Here is a 21,412-nt window from a genome sequence, read left to right as displayed (position 1 = left end):
GGCCACTGTGCTTTTAGAAACCTTGAGTAATGCAGAAATTCTCTTGTAACTTTGACCAGATCTGTGCCTTGTCATAATTCTGTCTCTGAGCTCCTTGGGCAGTTCCTTTGAGCTCATGATTCTCATTTAGTCTGACATGCTGTTAAGCTCACGCCCGGACTGTTTGGCGTGAGCGTGGTTAGTGGTTCCACTGGGCCACGAACCGAGGAGTGCCTGGAGGGGCGTGACTATGTGCCTTGCCAGATCCGACAACGGACACACGGCGGCTTAATCGACTCCGTGGTCTGAGGAGGGATGAGGGAGGTGGCCCAGGTGCTACTCCAAGTCAGACCTCTGTCACACAGCTGTTGACCCACACCAGGGAATGCAGGAAAGGACAGGTTTGGCTGGTATGCAGACGGGCGGGTACTGGCAGGCATGGCTGGTATACACAGGCAGGTACTGACAGGTAGGTAAACAGGCTGGATAGGGACCAGTACAGACTGGGATACAGGAGCAGAGCCGCAAGAGCGGAGGACAAGCGGAGCAGAGCAGTGCCGCAGGTGCGGAGGACAAGCGGAGCAGAGCCGCAGATGCAGAGGACAAGCGGAGCAGAGCAGAGCCGCAGGTGCGGAGGACAAGCAGAGCGGAGCAGAGCCGCAGGTGCGGGCAGACAGGACAGGGCTCTGATCCCATGGAACAGACTGGGAAACACAGGAAGATAGCTGGAACACAGGCGGTAGATACAAAAGCAGGGAAGCTGGACAAGCAGAACCAGATACACACAAGGTACTTGCAATGAAGTAGCGAGTGGACACAAAACTCACAAACAGAAGTACAGAGACAATGAGTAGGAGTTAGGTACTGGTTCAGACACTGCAGGAAAAGGGAAGGATCGGACATAGAGACAAACAGGTAACGGGCTACGACACAGTTCAGACAGGAACTGACACTGGAAAGAGATACAGGAACAAGCCTGTGCATACAGCCCCCATAGTGGTGGAAAAAACTAGAAGTCACAGATGCAGTTAACGGGCCTGGGTTCTCAGCCCCCGGGGTGGCGGAAACAGACTAGAAGTCACACATACAGGACAGGACCTGCCTACTCAGTTGCACAGAACACATTAAAAGAAAGTGTTGCTCAGGCACCTCCCACTGGGTGGAGGAGGTTTAAGTATCCAGTGACTCACAGCAATAGGCTGGGGACGCATTAGGACTGTGCACACTGTAACTTTAACACTCAACTGGTGAGGTGGGGTTTGCCACAACCCAGGGAATTTTTGTTCGGCTTCCATTCATTGAAAAATGCTGGTATGAGGATCCGTGTCTCATTAGCTTCCATCCATTTGTGGGTGTCAAAAATTTGTTATACTCATGTGTAATCAATCGCCAATAAGAAAATGATTAAAACAAACGTGATCTTTGAATTTTCTGTAAAAATAAGAGATCTCTAAACACTGGGTTATAGGAAACCCCACATCACCAGTTGCGTGACAAAAACCCCACCTCACCAGTTGAGGGTTAAGAATCAGGAAGTGCCAGCGCCGCCGCCCTAAGCCAGCAGACAAGAGACATGCGTACAGCAGGGAGAGGAGCATAGTGTGCAGCCTGGACTGGTAGGTAAGTTGGCGGTCTTGCATGGTAGGAGATGGTAAGCCATGTCAGCACGCCGCCAGGGATGTTACACATGCGCTGTGAGCTGTGAGGTCTTATATAGAGATGTGTGTGCCTTTCCAAATTAAGTCCTATCAGTTTAATTAAACACAGCTGGACTCGAATGAAGGATGTAATGCAGCGGCTTGCTGCATTGCCAAAATGTCTGAGGGGGTGTGTTCTGGCTCACCACGTACGTCCCCTTCAGGTGACTGATCACATGACTGTGACATCATCATAGGTCCTATGTGCACAGAGTGATATATATTTGGGGGGGTTTTGAAACGCAGTGAGTCAAGAGACCTGATCACTGTGCCTGGGACCCCATTAGACCTGGAAGGCATGATGCCTGTAGGCCACATCTGGTGAGCCTTAAACCACAGCTTTGGCAGAACAGAGATGATGGAAGCAGCTAGACCTAGCAAAGGTAAAAGACCGTGCTTGATATGGACATTGATGTTGTTACTTTGCTTAGGACTGTTTCTGAAGCCAAACGGGCATAGCTACGACTGAAAAGGCTCTAGGATATTTCGTGTGTAACATTCCTGCGAGCCACTGAGATGGACTATGTTATAAGCAGTTTATGATGTGTAATAAACTGCTGGACTTTAGATTACAGGAAAACATTGCATGTGTGCTTTAATTGACCCGGTGAAGTGAGTGCCCCTCAACATGATCAATAGCGCTACCTCACAATTGGTTAGAGAATGCGGGCAACTGCAGTCTGGTTGCAAGGGGTAACGGCACAGGACGACGAATGTGGATGCAAGCATCTGACTGTGGCTTGACGGGGCCACGAAGATTTAAGCATCTGGCTGTAACTCGGCAGGGTTATGAAAATTGTCGTCGCACTCAAACCTGGTTTGCTGTGGCTTGGTGGGGCCACGAAATTTTTTCTGGTGAGAGCGGTGTGAAGTGTCTGGTGTGAACAACGCACTGCGATGGCTATAAATGGAGCAGTATCCCCAGACAGAATGGAGAAAGGGTTAGATGACCGGCTGCAAACGCTCTTCAGCAAAATAGAGTGTGCTAAAGAAATGCAGGAGCTGATAAAGATGGCTGTGAATGGAGCAGAAAATGAGACTGAAGCTATTGAGCGATTTAAGTGCCTGTTAAAATTGCAGCAGGTATTTGGGAAACGGCAACAGGACATGGTGCTGGAACGGCAGGACGTTGTTTTTTTTTAAAGCACCCCCTACAGGTGTAGTTGTCCAAAAGGGATGGAGTCTCAAAAGGGGGTGGGGCATAGAAAACCAGAATTGGTTACTGGTCGTGTGTTGGTACCGCCTAAAAATGACAATTCAACCGTTGATAACTGGGTAGCTCCAGTAGAAGGGGTTGACACCATGGGGAGTGACACTATGAAAGTAGAAAGAGAGTTCAGTCAGGAGGAGTTAAATGAGGTGAGAAAGTCCCACTTTCGTCTTCGAAGGTACAAGGGCCACAAAGAAGTTGCTCCTGTAGTCTTTGCTGAAAGGGTAAATAAAGAAAATGCAATGCTGTGTGCCTTTATTTCGAGTGTGGATTCTCCTTTAGAAGCAGAGGAGATCAGGATAGAAGAGGAGCTGACGCTGCCAGTAGCAACCTCTGGTACAGTATCCAACAATAAAGAAGACCAGGAGGAGGAGTTGGATGCAGTTCTGTAGATTCAGTACAAGCATGATGATCTACTGAGACAGAAGGTTCAGGAACTGACAGCCCTGAAGGGAGCGCTGAAAGAGGAGGTGGCCAATCATGACCAAGAGCTGGAGCCTTTCAGGCAGCAGTATCAGAGTGATGTACAGCAACTAAGGAAAAACATGGAGAATGTGTCCCAGGACCAGCTGAGCCTGGAGTCTGAGCGGCAGAAAATAAACCAGATTTTGAGGAACTTGCAGTGAGAACTGGAGGAAAGCAGAGAGGAACTCAACCAATGGAAGGAAATGTTCCAGAAAAATAAAGAGGACCTCCGCAAAACCAAGGAGGAGGTTTTGCAGTTGAAGCTTGAGAAAGAGGAGTCTGAAGATGAGCTGAATGAAATGAAAAATCATTTCTCCCTGGTGCAGTCAGAGCTGAACCAAGTGAAGAAAGGCTCTGGGGATGCGGAGGAAGCAGAGGTCACAAGAAAGGAAGTGCAGAGATTTCAAGAGCAGGTGAAGCAGCTGATGCAGGAGATGCAAAGGCTGGACGAGGGTCTACACCAGCGGGATAGGGAGCTATCTGCCTTAAAAGGGGCGCTGAAGGACGAAGTTTCTGGACGCGATCAAGACCTAGAACACCTGCGAGAACAGTTCATCCAGGAGCTGCGTGAATCCAAGAAGGAGTATGATGAACACAATAGGGACCTGCTATAAACCAAGAGGGACTATGAGGATCTCCTCAAGGTTAAGAAAAAACTAGAGGATGATAAGGCTGATGCAGAGCACATGCTACAAATGATTGAGACCACTCAGCAGGACACCCATGATGAGAATGATGATCTCCGTAGAAAGATCCTAGGACTGGAAGCTCAGGTGAAGGAGCTGAAGACATTCTGTGATGATCTGCAGAGGGCAGAGACGTGCCTTCAGGATAGAATCAGCAGGATGGAAGCTGAGTGGAAAAAGATGGAGGAGTCTATCGGAGAAGCCACAGATGAGGGTCAGGAGTTTGCCACTGAAGAAGGGAGGTATGAAGCAAATACCTCCTCGAATAATGTGAGCTTGGATGATTCGGTGGATGTAAGAGCCGAGATCAAGGAGCTCAAGGAGACGCTACAAGCCCATTTGAAGCAAGAGAAGCTTGAGAGACTGGCTGTCGAGTGCGGAGTAGGCTCATTGGAGACAGAGAGGGCTGAGAGAATTCTGCTGATAAAGGAGCAGTTGAAGCAGGAAGAACTTCAGAGATGGGCTGCTGAGAGGCGAGTAGCTAAGCTAGAGGAAGAAGTTTTCGAGCTCAAAGGTCGCCTGGCAAAGTACCAATCAGTGAACGAGGCCGCCTTCGAGAAGGAAAAGGGCAAACAAGTTGCGCTTAATCGTTTATACTATGAGAAGGTGGAACTGAGGAGAGCTGAGGAAGTGTTAAAAGAAGATCAGTATGGGATGGAAAATGTCAAGAGGAGAATTCTTGAGTTCATAGCTGTGAGTCAGCTCAGGGGAAGCATACAGTGTGAAGAATCTGAAACTCAGTTGTCCCTGAAACCTGAGCCAGATGATCGTTTGGAGACCACTGATTAGACAGAAACTTCACGGTACAAGTGCCTCATAGATGTACCCGAAGATTTGAGAGAAGAATGCACCAGAGAGTCAGTGCATGAAGAGTTTAAGAAAGCCGTGGGAGCCTGTAAGGTGTACTCGACCTCAGAAGCTAAACAGCTGGTGGTCCTGTCCACAACTGAAGTCACAGGGAAGAGGGTGGCTGTCCTAAGTGACATGCACTGGCGATGTGTTTGCATGAAGAGGATTGTCCGGTTGAAGACTGAACAAGCCATTAGACAACTGGAGCTTATGAGAAAAGCTCAAAGTCTGCGAGAAGAAGTCATCTGGGTGCCTCATGCTGTGGTAAGAAAGCTCATTGGGAGAAATGGCCAAGCCATGCAAATGATGGTAAAGAAGTCTGGTGTGATGAAAGTAAGCAGTCCACGTGATCATCAGGACTGGATACCGGATGAAGACAGCATGGTGTCATTCTCCACTGTAGGAACAGAAGAAAATCTTGCATATGTAAGAATGCTGATGGAGTACCGAGTGACCTACCTGCGAGAGGTAGAACAGTTGAATCCCGCCAGACTGTGAATGGAAAGACAGCGTCGACTGAGCAGCAGAAGATGGCAGCCGTTTATAAATTGTGAGACCAGACAGAGAAAGGGCCTTCCAAATAATAGAACGGCTACAGCAGAAGTTAGAGACCTTTCAAGATGTTCTGAGGATAATGGGTGTGGGTTTAGAGGTCGTGAGTCCTCCATTAGCTCAAGTCTGAGAGGCCCATACAAATGACCCAATACAGTACGAGACAGTACGGAGTCGGACCTGACCTTAGATACAAGGGCAAGTGAGTCGCACTGCTGTATTGACCGCTGGGAGCGAGGGGGGTCTGACAAGGTTACGACTCGGAAATGTGAGTTGACGAAGTTAGTGACAAAGACTAATCACATGACTGTGACATCATCACAGGTCCTGTGCGCACAGAGGGATATATATTCGGGGGGGTTTTGAAACGCAGTGAGTCAAGAGACCTGATCTCTGTGCCTGAGACACCATTAGACCTGGAAGGCACAAGGCCTGTAGGCCACATCTGGTGAGCCTTAAACCACAGCTTTGGCAGAACAGAGTTAATGGAAGCAGCTATACCTGACAAAGGTAAAAGACGGTGCTTGATATGGACCTTGATGTTGTTACCTTGCTGAGGACTGTTTCTGAAGCCAAGCCGGCAGAGCTGCCACTGAAAAGGCTCTAGGATATTACATGTGTAATATTCCTGCGAGCCGCTGAGATGGACTATGTTATAAGCAGTTTATGATGTGTAATAAACTGCTGGACTTTAGATTACTGGAAAACGTTGCATGTGTGCTTTAATTAACCCGGTGAAGTGAGTGCCCCTCAACATGATCAATAGCGCTACCGCACAAGGAGTAGAACCCTCTCATGGAGGATCACAAGGAAATGGACACCATGTGACTTAAATATGAGTGTCTGAGCAAAGGGTCTGAATACTTATGACGATGTGATATTTCAGCTTTTGCTTTTTTTAATAAATTTGTAAAAATTTCTACATTTCTGTTTTTTTTTCAGTCAAGATGGGGTACAGAGTGTACTTTAATGAGAAAAAAAATGAACTTTTTAAACTTATAAAATGGCTGCAATGAAACAAAGTGAAATATTTAAAGGGGTCTGAATACTTTCCCTACCGACTGTATATTCTGCTCCTCAGACATGTTGTGATGCGGCATAAACAGGTGTACTTCAGACGCATGCCCTGCTATAGGGTTTGCAGCTGGAAAATGGAGATCCACGTGAAGGGACACATATTTTTTATTGCGCCTTCAAACCCCCAAGAAGACACATGGTCATGGATCACTCTAAACAAATGGAATATACCCTGATATTTTTATAAACACACATTGGTACTCTAAAGAGGCCGATGGTCTCAGAGGTACATCACAGTTATATATATTAATGGGGTATAGAACAAGAAAATGATTGGGCAAAGATATTTTACCATTATTTACTAGTTATGTCAGGGGGGTCTAGATCAAGAATGAGATTAGGCACTTAGCTTCCCATTAGGGTCAAGAAATGATACAGATACACATGCATGGATACCCTACATGTGCTAAGCTAGTAGGGTGATACCACCAACCTGCATTATTTGGAAAAAACTGGGAAGGAAAGTGTCTATTATTCCCTACTCTCTCCCTATTCTATATTGTCCCCTACCTCACATGGTGGTTGGCACCCTAAAAATGAAGCTCTTAAGTAGCAAATAGAGGTAACTAAGAAATTCTCATCAGAACTGGACTTCACAAAAAAAGAAACATAGTTACAGAACAAGGTAGAATGGTACCAATACCACCTAAAAGAGTGTAAACACAAGCTTTTTATTACCTAGAAGAATTCAGGGAAAACAAGGCATATTAGGTGCCGATTACCAGACAGAATTATATTCCTTAGATAGACTTATGCTCCTCTGAAACAGAGGTCTCACATACTGATACAAAATCCAAAACCCAAAAGGGGAAATTAAAAGGAAGGGGTGGATTTCGGAGGAGAGGAAATAACAGGAGAACCCCGCAGAGAGGGAGTTTTTAGAGCTGAACTACCTGCTCAGGAGCCGATCCAATCAGCGGAATCCCGTTTAACAACACAGGTCATCAATCTATCATCAATGCCCCTCACTACTGATGAAATATGCGTACTGAGTAAACGTTTAAGTTTTATCCATACCACTGATTTTGATGAATCTGAAATAATAATAGACCTGCATCTATTCATCAGACGTTTGAAATTAAAAAAGCTCTTCCTTAGGGAGGATAGAAAGGAGTGTGACAACTTGGGAATACCCAATAACCTTCTACAAGGCGTGAGGTTGCTATACCATCTTGATGAGGTGAACCTGAATACATTGATCCCTTCACGGACATTAAAAATAAAATTTCTAGAATGCCACCTCCTACCGGAGACTTAAGTTCCATAGATTTCTTCCTTAATTTGGTTACGGAAGACATCATACAACTGACAAAAACTAAGCATAGGGAACAACATAACCTTTCAAGAGGTGAAATGGATTCACTATGCAGACTTGAAAAGGATCAAACCATAACCATATAGCCGTCCGACAAAGGCGGCAATGTGGTTGTGATGGATACCACTACCGACTCTCTCATCTCTCGGCATCACAGACTTGGCCCTATCTTGTATCTCCTCATAGACAGACAAAACATCAGTCTCTCCCACTCACACACCACCTCCTCATCTCACCCGACTTTGCTGCCCGACTAATCCACTTGTCTCCCCTCTATTCCTTTGCGTCTCCTCTCTGTCAATCCCTTCAGTGGCTCCCCGTTGCCCAGAGACTCCAGTTCAAAACCCTAACCATGGCACATAAAGCCATCCACAACCTGTCTCCTCCATGTATCTGTGACCTAATCTCCCGGTACATACCTGCACGCAACCTCCAATCCTCACAAGATCTCCTGCTCTACTCACTTCTTATCTTCTCTTCCCACAATCGCACACAAACTTTATCCCATTCATCCCTGCTACTCTGGAACTCTCTATCCAATAATAATAATAATAATAATAATAATAGTTTATTTTTATAGCGCCAACATATTCCGCAGCACTTTACAAATTTTTAGGGGGGACATATACAGACAATACAGAATAAGCATATCTCATATCGAAAGGAGTGAGGACCCTGCTCGCGAGCTTACAGTCTATGAGGTAGTGGGGGAGACACAAAAGGTAAAAAGTACATATATTGTATAATGCAGCCTTGATATACTGAATAGGATAAATAATAATACATGGACTGGTCGCCAGCCAGTATGTGTGCAGTCCTGACAGAGGCTATTATGTGCATGGTTGGTTTGAACTCGAAGTTGAAGAAGATTTTAATATGGGGGAAAACTGGGATGGACACAGTGTGTTTAGGTGATACGCCAGTCTAAAGAAATGTGTTTTTAGGGTTCGCTTGAAACTGTGGGTATTGGGAATTAATCGAACTGTCCTGGGTAGTGCATTCCAGAGAATTGGCGCAGCACGCGAGAAATCTTGGAGACAGGAGTGGGAAGTTCGGATTATGGAGGATTTTAGTTTTAAGTCATTTGCAGAACGGAGGGCACGTGCAGGGTGGTAGACTGAGACAAGGGAGGAGATGTAGGGGGGTACTGAAGCATGGAGCGCTTTGTGGGTAAGCGTGATAAGTTTAAAATGAACTCTATATTGGATGGGCAACCAATGCAATGACTGGCACAGGGAAAAGGCATCGGAGTAGCGGTTGGCGAGGAATATGATCCTGGCTGCTGCGTTCAGGACGGATTGGAGAGGGGAGAGTTTAGTAAGAGGGAGACCGATTAGTAGAGCGTTGCAATAGTCAAGACGAGAATGAATAAGAGCGACAGTAAGAGTTTTTGCTGAGTCAAAGGTGAGAAAAGTCCTGATTCTTGAGATGTTTTTGAGGTGTAGATGACATGAACGAGCGAGTGATTTGATGTGAGGAGTGAAAGAAAGATCTGAATCAATAATGACCCCAAGACAGTGGGCTTGTTGCTGGGCAGTAATGGTTGAGCCACAAACGGAAATGGCAATATCGGGCACAGGTAGGTTAGTGTAGGGAGGAAATACGAGTAGTTCAGTTTTTGACAGATTCAGTTTTAGGTAGAGGGAGGACATAATGTTAGATACGGCAGAAAGATAATCACTGGTCTTTTGTAGTAATGCAGGGGTGATGTCCGGAGCAGAGGTGTATAATTGGGTGTCATCAGCATAGAGATGGTACTGAAAACCGAATCTACTGATTGTTTGTCCAATAGGAGCGGTGTATAAGGAGAAAAGAAGGGGGCCTAGGACTGATCCTTGAGAAACCCCGACAGTAAGAGGAAGTAGGGAGGAGGAGGAGCCGGCAAAAGACACAGAGAAGGAGCGGTCAGAGAGATAAGAGGAGAACCAGGAGAGAACCGTGTCCTTGAGGCCAATAGTGCGGAGCATAGTGAGGAGGAGCTGGTGATCCACAGTGTCGAATGCTGCAGAGAGATCCAGGAGAATCAGCAGGGAGTAGTGACCATTAGATTTAGCTGTTAGTAGATCATTAGAGACTTTAGTGAGGGCAGTTTCAGTAGAATGTAAAGAGCGGAAACCAGATTGTAAAGGGTCAAGAAGAGAGTTGTCTGAGAGATAGCGGATTTGACGGGAATGGACAAGGCGTTCCAGGAGTTTAGAGATAAAGGGAAGATTGGAAACAGGTCTGTAGTTGGCCGTGCAGTTCTGGTCGAGGGATGGTTTTTTAAGTAATGGTTGTATGCTGGCGTGTTTAAAAGAAGAGGGAAAGATACCAGATGAGAGGGAAAGGTTGAAAATTTTAGTTAGGTGAGTGGTGACAGCTGGAGCAAGGACTGAAGGAGATGTGAGGGAATAGGGTCACTGGTGCAGGTGGTAGGGCGAGAAGATGCAAGGAGCCTGATCACTTCATCTTCCGTGACTGGTTCGAAGTCAGAAAATGAGCAAGATACAATGTGGCGGGGGAGAGCATGCATAACATTTGGGGATTGGGAGAAAATTTCCTGTCGGATATGGTCAATTTTTTCTTTGAAATAAATGGCCAGATCGTCAGCGCTGAGGTCGGTGGTCGGGGCCTGTGTTGTTTGATTGAGGAGAGAATGAAACATGTCAAAGAGTCGTTTAGGATTATTGTAAAGTGAGATTATGAGGTTGTTAAAGTAGGTTTGTTTGGAGAGGTGAAGGGCAGAGTTATATGTTTTCAGCATAAATTTATAGTGGAGGAAATCTTCGGACAGATTTGATTTTCTCCACAGCCGTGCAGCGCACCTGGAGTACCTCTGGAGAAGACGTGTTTGAGGCGTGTGCCAGGGTTGTCGCCGTCTATGCCGAATTTTTCTTTGTGTAGGAGGTGCGGCTTCATCCAGGGCGCATAGTATTATTTTGTTATAATGCTTCAATGCAGAGTCGGGACATGAGAGGGAGGAGATTGGGGCCAATGATAATTGCAACCTTTTTAGAAATTTCTGGGTGTTAATGGCACATAAATTTCTATAAGTGTGGACAGTGGGAGTGTCTTGAGTAGAGTCACAGTTCTTGACAGAGAATGAAAGAAGATTATGGTCAGAGAGTGGAAGGGGAGAGTTAGTAAAGTCATGTACTGAGCAAAGCCGGGAGAAGATCAGGTCCAATGTGTTCCCATCCTCATGTGTAGGAGAATTAGCAAGCTGTGAAAGGCCAAAAGAGGAGGTTAGGGATAAAAGATGAGCGGCAGATGGGGAAAGAGGATCGCCAATTGGGATGTTAAAGTCTCCCATGATTATCGTGGGGATGTCGCAGGATAGAAAATTTGGAAGCCAGGCAGCAAAGTGATCCAGGAATTGACGGGGGGGACCTGGAGGGCGATAGACAACCGCCACTCGCAGGGAGAAGGGCCGGTAGAGTCTGACTGTGTGGGCCTCAAAAGACGGGAAGATAAGGGAGGGTACAGGGGGGATAACCTGAAAAGTACATTTTGTTGAAAGAAGCAGACCAACACCTCCAATCATAAAAGACTCTTGCCTACCAAGGAAACCTTCAAAAGGAACCTGAAGTCCCACCTCTTCCGACAAGCCTACAACCTGCAGTAACCTTCTTTGCACCATACCGCTGCATGACCAGCTCTTCCCTCATCTACTGTATGCTCACCTATCCTTTGTAGATTGTGAGCCCTCGCGGGAAGGGTCCGCTCTCCTCCTGTTTGGCTTTACAGACATTTTCTTAGACTCTGTCTCTAGGACCCAGCGGCTACCTACCTCTCGCTAATTAACACCCTGCCTGGTTGTATAAATATCTGCTGTGTATTCATTACAACTTGTGAAGGCTTTAGCAAGAGCAGTACTTCTTGCTGTTTGGAGCTTGAGAACGTGTGCGCATTTGTCTGGAGTTCGTCTAAAGCTAAGTAATTTCCCCCTGTTTGTCTACTTCTGTTGTCTATAGTGTTTAATTGAGATCAACTAGTGCTCATTTCCTCCCTTCCCTAGCCTTAGCCATATGCCAGGGAAATACAGGGCAAGGCACATGTGCGGCGATTGGTGAAGAGCCAATACAAGGACGTTAGGGAAGACAGGGTGATGTAAGATCAACCTAGGAGGTCTCCACTTCCCCCCTTTCCCTAGAATCTGGACTTCCTTTCCTTCTTGCCTTTGTGATGCAGTAAGTTTTTCCCACATCTTGCGTGACACATGGATACCTAAGATGTTGCAATGATCTGTGCATGGGGTAAGCAACATAGTGAATCAGAAGAACTATATTACATTTATAATTTGAGGAATTTGCTAATATTATTATTACACCTAATACACATTGAGTTATGATCTTGGAGATGAGAATAAACCTTTAACTGTCAGAGGGTTCTCATCTATGCAAGGTCACAGAAGTTGTTAACATTTAGTAGAAATTAAACCATGTGTGTGGTTCACAGATATGATCATATCTGTGATAAAGTGATTGTGTATTAATATCCTTTGTCGTGGTTGACTGGGTCCATTATGTGTGCCTAAGTTGTAGGTGTTCGTAAAAAGATAATGAGGCAAGTTGATCTCCTTCTGGAGTTTCTTTAAACTTTTAGGCACCCCATCTTCAAGCAGATAATCTATTATCTGGATTGCTAAGGTTATTGTATTAATGGTTACTGACCACATTAGAAAAGTAAGTGCATGTCGACAATGATTTTGCTACTAAGAGAAAAATATTTTGATTTATTGTGATTTACACTAAATTGAATGCGCTGATTCCAAACATGAACTCCGAATTTACCTGACACGTTTATATTTTAAGTTATACATGCAAAGCCTATTCACTTATAATATTAATGCATTATATATTGGAAATATTCCAACGTACATGCCCAGACCTGTCAGAACATTCTCATACAGGTCAGTTGATGTCAGCAGGAAGCACCGTATTTTTCGGACTATAAGACGCACCGGACCATAAGACGCACCAAGGTTTTAGAGGTGGAAAATAGTGGAGAAAAACCTTTTGAAGCATTCTGCCCATGGATTGCGATAGCTGATGCATGCTGCCCGTGGATCAGGCGGAATGTATCAGACACCGGATGTACGACGTAAGGCTGATATGGTATGTTTCAGTCTTCCGTCTGAAATGCTGCGGCAGAGGAAAACATACCGTCCTTTGGCTTCTCCTCTCCTGCTGTCAATGACTGAGTGGTCTAACTGTACACACACGCAGGAAGAAGCGCCAAAAAACAAATGTGGCTGAAGTCATACAGCCAGTATGCTGCTCGATCCACTGGTTGCTTGTATCATGTACTGGCTGTATTCAGCCATGTATGGTATGTCCTCTTTAAGATCCCACAGGTATTGTGGTTGACTTTGAGGGGCACTATAACTTCCAGCAAGTCCTTCAGCTCTTATGGCATGCTGGGAGTTATAGTTCACCACAGGAGTAGTACAATGTTTTATGTCATGTGCTTTTTCACTTTACTTTATATTTTACTTCTACGTCATAATGCTTGCCTCTCATTCTGGACCCACGATAGGCAAGAAGCGGGGTCACACTGGCTGGGGGCTGCGGCAGCAGAGGTGGCTGGGGCTGCGGAGGGAGCTGTGGCAGCTGAGGTGGCTGGGGCTGTGGCAGCGGGCGGAGGCGGTTGGGGCTGCAGAGGGGGCTGGGTCTGTGGCAGCGGAGGTGGCTGGGGCTGCGGAGGGAGCTGTGGCAGCTGAGGTGGCTGGGGCTGTGGCAGCGGGCGGAGGCGGTTGGGGCTGCAGCGAGGGCTGGGTCTGTGGCAGCGGAGGTGGCTGGGGCTGTGGCAGCGAAGGCGGCTGGGGCTGCGGAGGCGGCTGGGGCTGTGACAGCGGAGGCGGAGGGAGCCAGGGCTGCAGAGGGGGCTGTGGCAGTGTAGGCGGCTTTGGCAACGTAGGCGGCTGGGGCTGTGGCAGCGGAGGTGGAGGGAGCTGGGGCTGCAGCGGCGGAGGGGGCTGTGGCTGGGGCAGTGAAGGCAGCTGGGGCTGGGGCAGCGGAGGCGGCTGGGGCTGTGGCAGCAGAGGTGGCTGGGGCAGCGGAGGGGGCTGTGGCGGCGGAGGGGGCTGTGGCAGGAGGGGGCTGGGGCTGTAGCAGCGGAGGCGGCTGGGGCTGAAAGGGGCTGTGGCAGGAGGGGGCTGTGGCAGCAGGGGGCTGGGGCTGTGGCAGCGGAGGGGTCTGTGGCTGTATGAGCGGATGGGGCTGTGGCTGTGGCAGCGGAGGGGGCTGTGGCGGCAGGGGGCTGTGGCAGCAGAGGGGGCTGTGGCGGCAGGGGGCTGTGGCAGCGGAGGGGGCTGTGGCAGCGGAGGGGACTGTGGTGGCGATGGAGCGATTTTACCCAGTAATGAGCGGCGGCAGCAGAATGTTTGTGGGCACAGCCATGAATTCACTATGGCCGTGCTCGAAATCAGGAGGTGGGCGGTCTCTCATCCTGATCAAGCGCTGCAGTGACGTTACGAAGAGGCAGGGTCGGTAATGACTGCGCGCTGTGCTGTTCTGTGTTGCCCCGGCCCTGCCTCTTTGTAACATCATTGCAGCGCGCGATCTGGACCTGAGACCGCCCACCTCCTGATGGCTAGTGTGGACATAGTGAATTCATGGCTGCGCCCACAAACATGCTGCTGCCGCCGCTCCTTACTGGGTAACACCATTCCATCGCCGCCCCAGCTGCTGCAGCCCCCGTCGCTGCCGCAACCCCAGCCGCCTCCACATCACAAAACAGTACATTTGGACCATAAGACGCACCCCCATAAATTGGGGGGAAAAAGTGCGTCTTATGGTCCAAAAAATACGGTATATAAGGCAAACTGGACAGAGCTCAATAAAGTGATCTCTTATAGGACTATCAGTTTGGAAACGGCTGGAGTCATACTAGCGTATAAAAAATTGGTCCAATGTTGATCCAGAATAGTAGGACGAGTGTATGGCGCTATGTTATGCATACTGCTGAATAAAAAGGGTTCAATAAAATATTATGTACCCAAAAATAAATGTTTTAATTGTGTAAAAGCAGGAAAACATTAAAAATCTTATATTAATCTGGTATCGCTGTAATCGAACTGACCTACAGAATAAAGTCATCATATCACTTATACCCTGGGCTGGCGTCAGCACCTGGCGCACACGGGCAAGTGCCGGGGCCCTGAGCAGGCGGGGGGGGACCCACTCGCCGTCTAGCACCGTGCCGCGCTATGGGACCTGTGAGAGGAGGAGAGTGGTGTCAGCACCCGCTCCTCCCCCACTTGCTCTGGGCCTCAGGGCCCCTACAGCCTGCAGCTCATCACTTATCTCTCCCCGTTCCTCCGCAGCCGCTCCAGTCTCTTCGCGGCTGCTGCACTGTGATGTCTCAGGTCAGAGGGTGCGGTGACATCTTTTCACCGCGCTCTTTCCTGAGCCGTCACAGCGCAGAGTGGGAAGATGCCGGCGACGCTGGAGTCCAGAGCAGCGGCAGCAGGTGAGAAGAAGTGAGGTGAGTATTTGATTATTTTTTTTTAATGTATGGAGGCATGGGCCATTACAAGGGAGGGGGGTGTGACATCCTGCATGGGGCATTATAAGGAAGGGGGGGTGACATCCTGCATGGGGCAGTATAAGGGGGGGTGACATCCTGCATGGGGAATTAAAAGGGGGGATGCTGTTACATCCTGCATGGTGCATTATAAGGGGGGTGAGTGACATCCTGCATGGGGCATTATAAGGGAGGGGGGTGTGACATCCTGCATGGGGCATTATAAGAGGGGGGAGAGGTGACATCCTGCATGGGGCATTCAAAGGGGGGGAAGTGACATCCTTCATGGGGCATTATATGGGGGGAGTGACATACTGCATGGGGCATTATATGGGGGAAGTGACATCCTGCATAGGGCATTATATGGGGGTGGTGACATAATGTATGGGGCATTATAAGCGAGGGTGACATCCTGCATGGGGCATTATAAGGGGGGGTGACAATGAATGGGGCATTATAAGCGGGGTGACATCCTGCATGGGACATTATAAGAGGGGTGACATCCTGCATGGGGCATTATGTGGTGGGAACAGCTTGCATGAGGTATTATGTGGTGGGAACAGCTTGCATGAGGTATTATGTGGTTGGAACAGCCTGCATGGAGCATTATGTGGGGGCACAGCCTGCATGGAGCATTATATGGGGGCACATCCTGCATGGAGCGTTATATGGGGGCCAGTATTCTGTATGGAGCGTTATATGGGGACTGTATCCTGTATGGAGCGTTATATGGGAGCCAGTATCCTGTAGGATTGTAATAAGGGGGACAGTATCCTGTATGGAGCGTTATATGGGGGCCAATATCCTGTATGGAGCATTTTATGGGGGCCAGTATTCTGTATGCAGCGATTCGCTGGTTTCTGAGCTATTGTAGAATTTACAATAGATATCGGTCATGTAATGTAAGAAGTGAAATCTTCTGCATTGTATTATATATATATTTTTCTGCGGCATCTGTGTGTCATGAATCGTGGTATGTGTTAAAGGGGCCCACTGAGACTCTTTCGCCCAGGGCTCACGAAAACCTGGAGCCGGCCCTGCTTATACCGCACGGTGAATGTCATGAGAAAAATAAAAAGCAATTCTTGAACTTTTGTTCATATTTATCCTGTGAATGCTGGGAGTTGTTGTTTCACAAAAACTGGAATGTCCATAGTTCCTGCACCTACAAAATGTGTGAAAATGTGTAACAATGGGAATGGTTTCTCTCATAGACAATGATTCCTGCTCTTACCTGTCATTTGTCCATTGCTAGATGTATCACCAGCAAACAAAACACTCAATGTTTTTGATTTCAGGCCTTAAATACACTAAAGCTGGAATTGGACTGGTTGCTATGGGCTATAGGTCTTTGTTCCTATGGTAACAGTGTAGTGTTGTCATAGAGCCTAGAATTTAATTAAATTTGAAGTAATATAAAGTTATTTATTTTTTTCAGTCACAGTAAATGCATTTTACTTTTGGGAACTTTTCCTTATTCGTCCTGCTCCTCCAGCCTTGATGCTAACCAATGTGATCTGCCATATTATTACTACTTGTTATAAATATTAATTAATACCTATGGAGATATCACTCATGGTCATATATGACATCATCAAATCCAGGAGGCCATTGTTACCTCACAACATGATGTCACAATGACTGTGGGTCTATATAAACGGGTGTTCAGGGGGCAAATAATCATTTCAAGAGATGAAGACAAGGAGAGCAGAGGATCCAGGATCGAGGACACAGATTCTCATTTCAGGAGATGAGACGAGGAGATTGGAAGTTCCTGGATTGAGGATACAGGTAAATGAGAAACTTTACAGGGATTTGTTAATGAACTTAGCGCCAACATGGACATCGATCCTCCAAGTCTACAGATTGTGGCTGTAAGGTTCTAGCTTTCTCCAGTCCTTGCTGGCAGAATCTCTAGACTTGGGTGATGAAGGTTCTTTGTGAGGTCACACAGCGGAATGTTGGACACTGAGAGTTCTATGCAGCAAACATGGGGACATCCCTGGGGCTATCACACAGGTCAGTAACAAGATGGCACCTCGGATGGAGACACTACAGAAGCTACTTTGGTCAGTGACAGTTCCAGTGGTATCTGTGGCTGGCACAGATTGCTGGTGGTGGTTCTGTCACTTTAATTTCAGATTTTTGGAGCAAAAAAAATCTACCCTTATTCCCCCACATGGGAGAGAGGTTGGTGTACATACATTGGGGGACATACTGTATATTTATTTATTTTACTCTTTATTTTACATATATATATATGTGCATTTTACACAATTTTTTTTTTATTAAATTTATTACACCATTTTTAAGTATCTACATCAAAATGTAAAAATGCAAAGAAAAGAGGGCATAAAGTACAATATATATATATGACTGATTTTCTATGGGTCTTTGCCTGATCTGTCTCATATTATTTTTTTCTTACCAGGAAGAAAATCTGGATCCAGGAAGGAAGACTGAAGAATCTAACAAGAGCCACGGGATTATTTAGTGTTAATCATTTAATATGTCTGTAGATAATATTTGTTGTCTTATGAGGTCATTATATACTGATTATATAGATCTAATTCTGGAATCAGTGCATCATGACATCATATTACATAGGTGTCTGCTGTCTAACCTAATTGTATAAGGGACCTGATATGATATAACTGCCCTATGTCTGTATCCGAAGGGCTAGTGTTTGTGGGGTGTAGTGTTTGTGGGGTGTAGTGTTTGTGGGGTGTAGTGTTTGTGGGTTGTAGTGTTTGTGGGGGGTAGTGTTCTGTATTTTTACAGGGGAGATCAACGTAGACAAGCTATAAGCTCAGAGTCCGATCTGATAAGGAGAGGTGAGGCGTGTTACCAGGACAAAGAAGATCTGCTCTCCGGAAACGAGTCATTGCTCTATATATCAGTTAGTTAGTTGTAGTATGGCCTTGGTCCAGGGTTCTTGAACTGATCGCCTTTTCTCGGGGTCAAGAAGGAATTTTTTCCCTGTGACACACATTGGCTGAACGTGTCCAGGTTTTTTGCCTTCTTCTGGATCATTGGCTTTAGGTAGGGGTGAACATTTTATTTAATAAAATGTTTAAAATTAATGCTCTGTCTCCTTGTGTCTTTATTTTATAGCACTCAGGTAGTTGTATATGTCAGTTCTCATTTTTATGATCCACGGCTGCCACAATATGAAGCAAACTGAAATACAAGGGCGGTAATTATGTGTCTACTAATGTAATGACTGTATCTATGATGCATAAAATATAGTCAAAAAAGCAAGGGGTAGATGCCCAAACAGATTTAAGTCAAGAAAAGCTGCAATTGGACTAATTAAAAATACCTTTTTATTAGAATTGATTAAAAAAACTCAATAAAAATCATCCAAAAACGCCAATAACAAATATCAACAGAGATGAGGTAGGTCACCTCAGTGACCAGTAGGTGATTAGAATAGTGCCAGTATTCCAAAACCAATTGTCACTGGACATGCAGCCAAACACACAGCAGGTACAAATAACAATTTAGTGACCAGCTAGTGGTGGCCACAAACTGTACAATAAATGCTCATATCCTCATATACTATTGAACAGTTTTTATATGTACCTTAGTGCAGAAATGGCAATGCTCATTCAAACTAGGTGAGCATTCAAGTGGTTACTAGTGGAACCCCCAGTCCTTTTCTTCAACTGTGGAGCATATTATGCCTTTTCTCAGGTATTTAGGTAGGATGACAATAATTAGCATATATCAGTCAGACATCATCTATAAACCTGTCCACTTTGGGAAAGGGGGGATAACACTCTTATAGATGCAGGTACATACTGTACATGCAGTGACATAGGGCTATGATCTCAACATACCACTGTCACCCTGTATGCACAATAATGCGGTATTGGTGTAAGTGTGTGCACACCTGTAATTATTCACCAACCGTAGGAAAAAAAGGGAAAAATCTCACCCAAGTTGAGGATATACTATGCCGGTTCCCTAGTTCATTCATAGGTGTTGATCCCTTTTTCCTCTATTCTCCCTACGCGTTTCCTCAAACACATTGATTCATCAGAGGAGGAACTTATTCCGATCGTGTACCACAGTAATATCGTTACAGACACGTTTGTGGGATAACTTGCTCAATGCTGCAGTATAGGCACTCACCTCACTGTTTCCATTTTAAAGCAACACTTCGCTGCGGTGGCTTCGTCCACAGCGTGTGACGCATTTCCGGTCCGAAGACCTCACTTCCGGTCTGTGGAACGCAGGACATGGCTGCTGGAACTCACTGGTTCCGGAAGCGACGCCTAAGGCGCCGCCCCATGGTAACAGTGTCCAGTTGTCACACTCCTCGTCCTTGCCTCCCAGTCTCGAAGATACCATGTAAGAGGGTTGTAACCTCCTGTATGCTGCTCATCAGGCATGTTGCCATGTGGCATAAACAGGTATACTTCAGACGCATGCCCTGCTATATGGGTTGCAGCTGGAAAATGGAGATCCACATTAAGGGACACATATTTTTTATTGCTCCTTCAATCCCCCAAGAAGACACATGGTCACGGATCACTGTAAACAAATGGGATATACTCTGATATTTTTATAAACACACAGTGGTACTCTAAAGAGGCAGATGATCTCAGAGGTTGCGGTATAGAACAAGAAAATGATTGGGCAAAGATATTTTACCGTTATGTACAGTGTGTATTACTTACGTAAGGATGGTGTAGATCAAGAACGAGATTGGAACCTCAGCTTACCATTATGGTCAAAAAATGATACAGATACACATGCATGGATACCCTACATGTGCTAGCCTAGTAGGGTGATACCACCAACCTTCACTATTTGGGAAAAACGAGGAAGGAAGTGTCAATTATTCCCTACTGGCACCGTAAAAAGGAAGCCCTTAAGGAGCAAATAGAGGTAACTAAAAAATTCTCGTCAGAACTGGACTTCGCAAAAAAAGAAACACAGTTACAGAACAAGTTAGAAAGGTACCAATACCACCTAAAAGAGTGTAAACACAAGTTCTTTATTACCTTGAAGAATTCAGGGAAAACAAGGAATATTCAGTGGCGCTTACCAGACAGAATTATATTCCTGAGATAGACTTATCCTACTCTGAAACAGAGGTCTCACATACTGATACAAAATCGAAAACCCAAAAGGGAAAATTAAAAGGAAGGTGTAGATATCAGGGGAGAGGAAATAACAGGAGAACCCCGCAGAGAGGGAGTTTTTAGATCTGAACTACCTGCTCAGGAGCCGATCCAACCAGCGGAATCCCGTTTAACAACACAGGTCATCAATCTATCATCAATGCCCCTCACTACTGATGAAATGTGCGTACTGAGTATAGTTTTAAGTTTTATCCACACCACTGATATTGACAAATTTGAAATAATAAAAGTCCTGCATCTATGAAATGAAAAGAGCACTTCCTTAGGGAGGATAGAAAGGAGTGTGACAACTTGGGAATGCCCAATAACCTTTTACAAGGCGTGAGGTTGCTATATCATCTTGATGAGGTGAACCCGAATACATTGGTCCCTTCACGGACCTTAAAAATAAAATTTCTAGACTGCCACCTCCTACTGGAGACTTAAGTTCCATAGATGTCTTCCTTCATTTGGTTACGGAGGACATCATACAACTGACAAAAACTAATCATTGGGAATAACATAACTTTGCAAGAGGTGAAATGGATTCACTACGCAGACTTGAAAAGGATCAAATCATAACCATAAAGCCGTCCGACAAAGGTGGCAATGTGGTTGTGATGGATACCACTACAGACTCTCTCATCTCTCGGCATCACAGACTTGGCCCTATTTTGGATCTCTTCATAGACAGACAGGACATTAGTGTCTCCCACTCACACACCACCTCCTCATCCCGCCTCCTATCTGTCGGTGTCCCCTAAGGAACATTTCTGGGACCCTTGCTCTTCTCCATCTACACCTTCGGCATTGGACAGCTCATAGAGTCTCATGGCTTTCAGTATGACCTCTATGCCGATGTCACACAGATCTACCTCACCGAACCTGATATCTAGTGATAAGCGAGCACTAAAATGCTCGGGTACTCATTGCTCGGGACGAGC

General features: G+C 46.1%; 1 pseudogene; it reads left to right on the top strand.

The window, feature by feature from the left end:
- Positions 1–21,412, top strand: part of LOC141222240 (uncharacterized) — an 83,762-nt pseudogene that overhangs the window by 30,351 nt on the left and 31,999 nt on the right.

Source organism: Phyllobates terribilis, unplaced genomic scaffold, assembly GCF_046119375.1.
Source record: "Phyllobates terribilis strain yellow unplaced genomic scaffold, ASM4611937v1 Scaffold_348__1_contigs__length_1988982, whole genome shotgun sequence".
Classification (NCBI taxonomy): Eukaryota; Metazoa; Chordata; class Amphibia; order Anura; family Dendrobatidae; genus Phyllobates; species Phyllobates terribilis.
The sequence above is the reverse complement of the archived record's forward strand: the minus strand, read 5'-3'. Positions and strand labels throughout refer to the sequence as shown.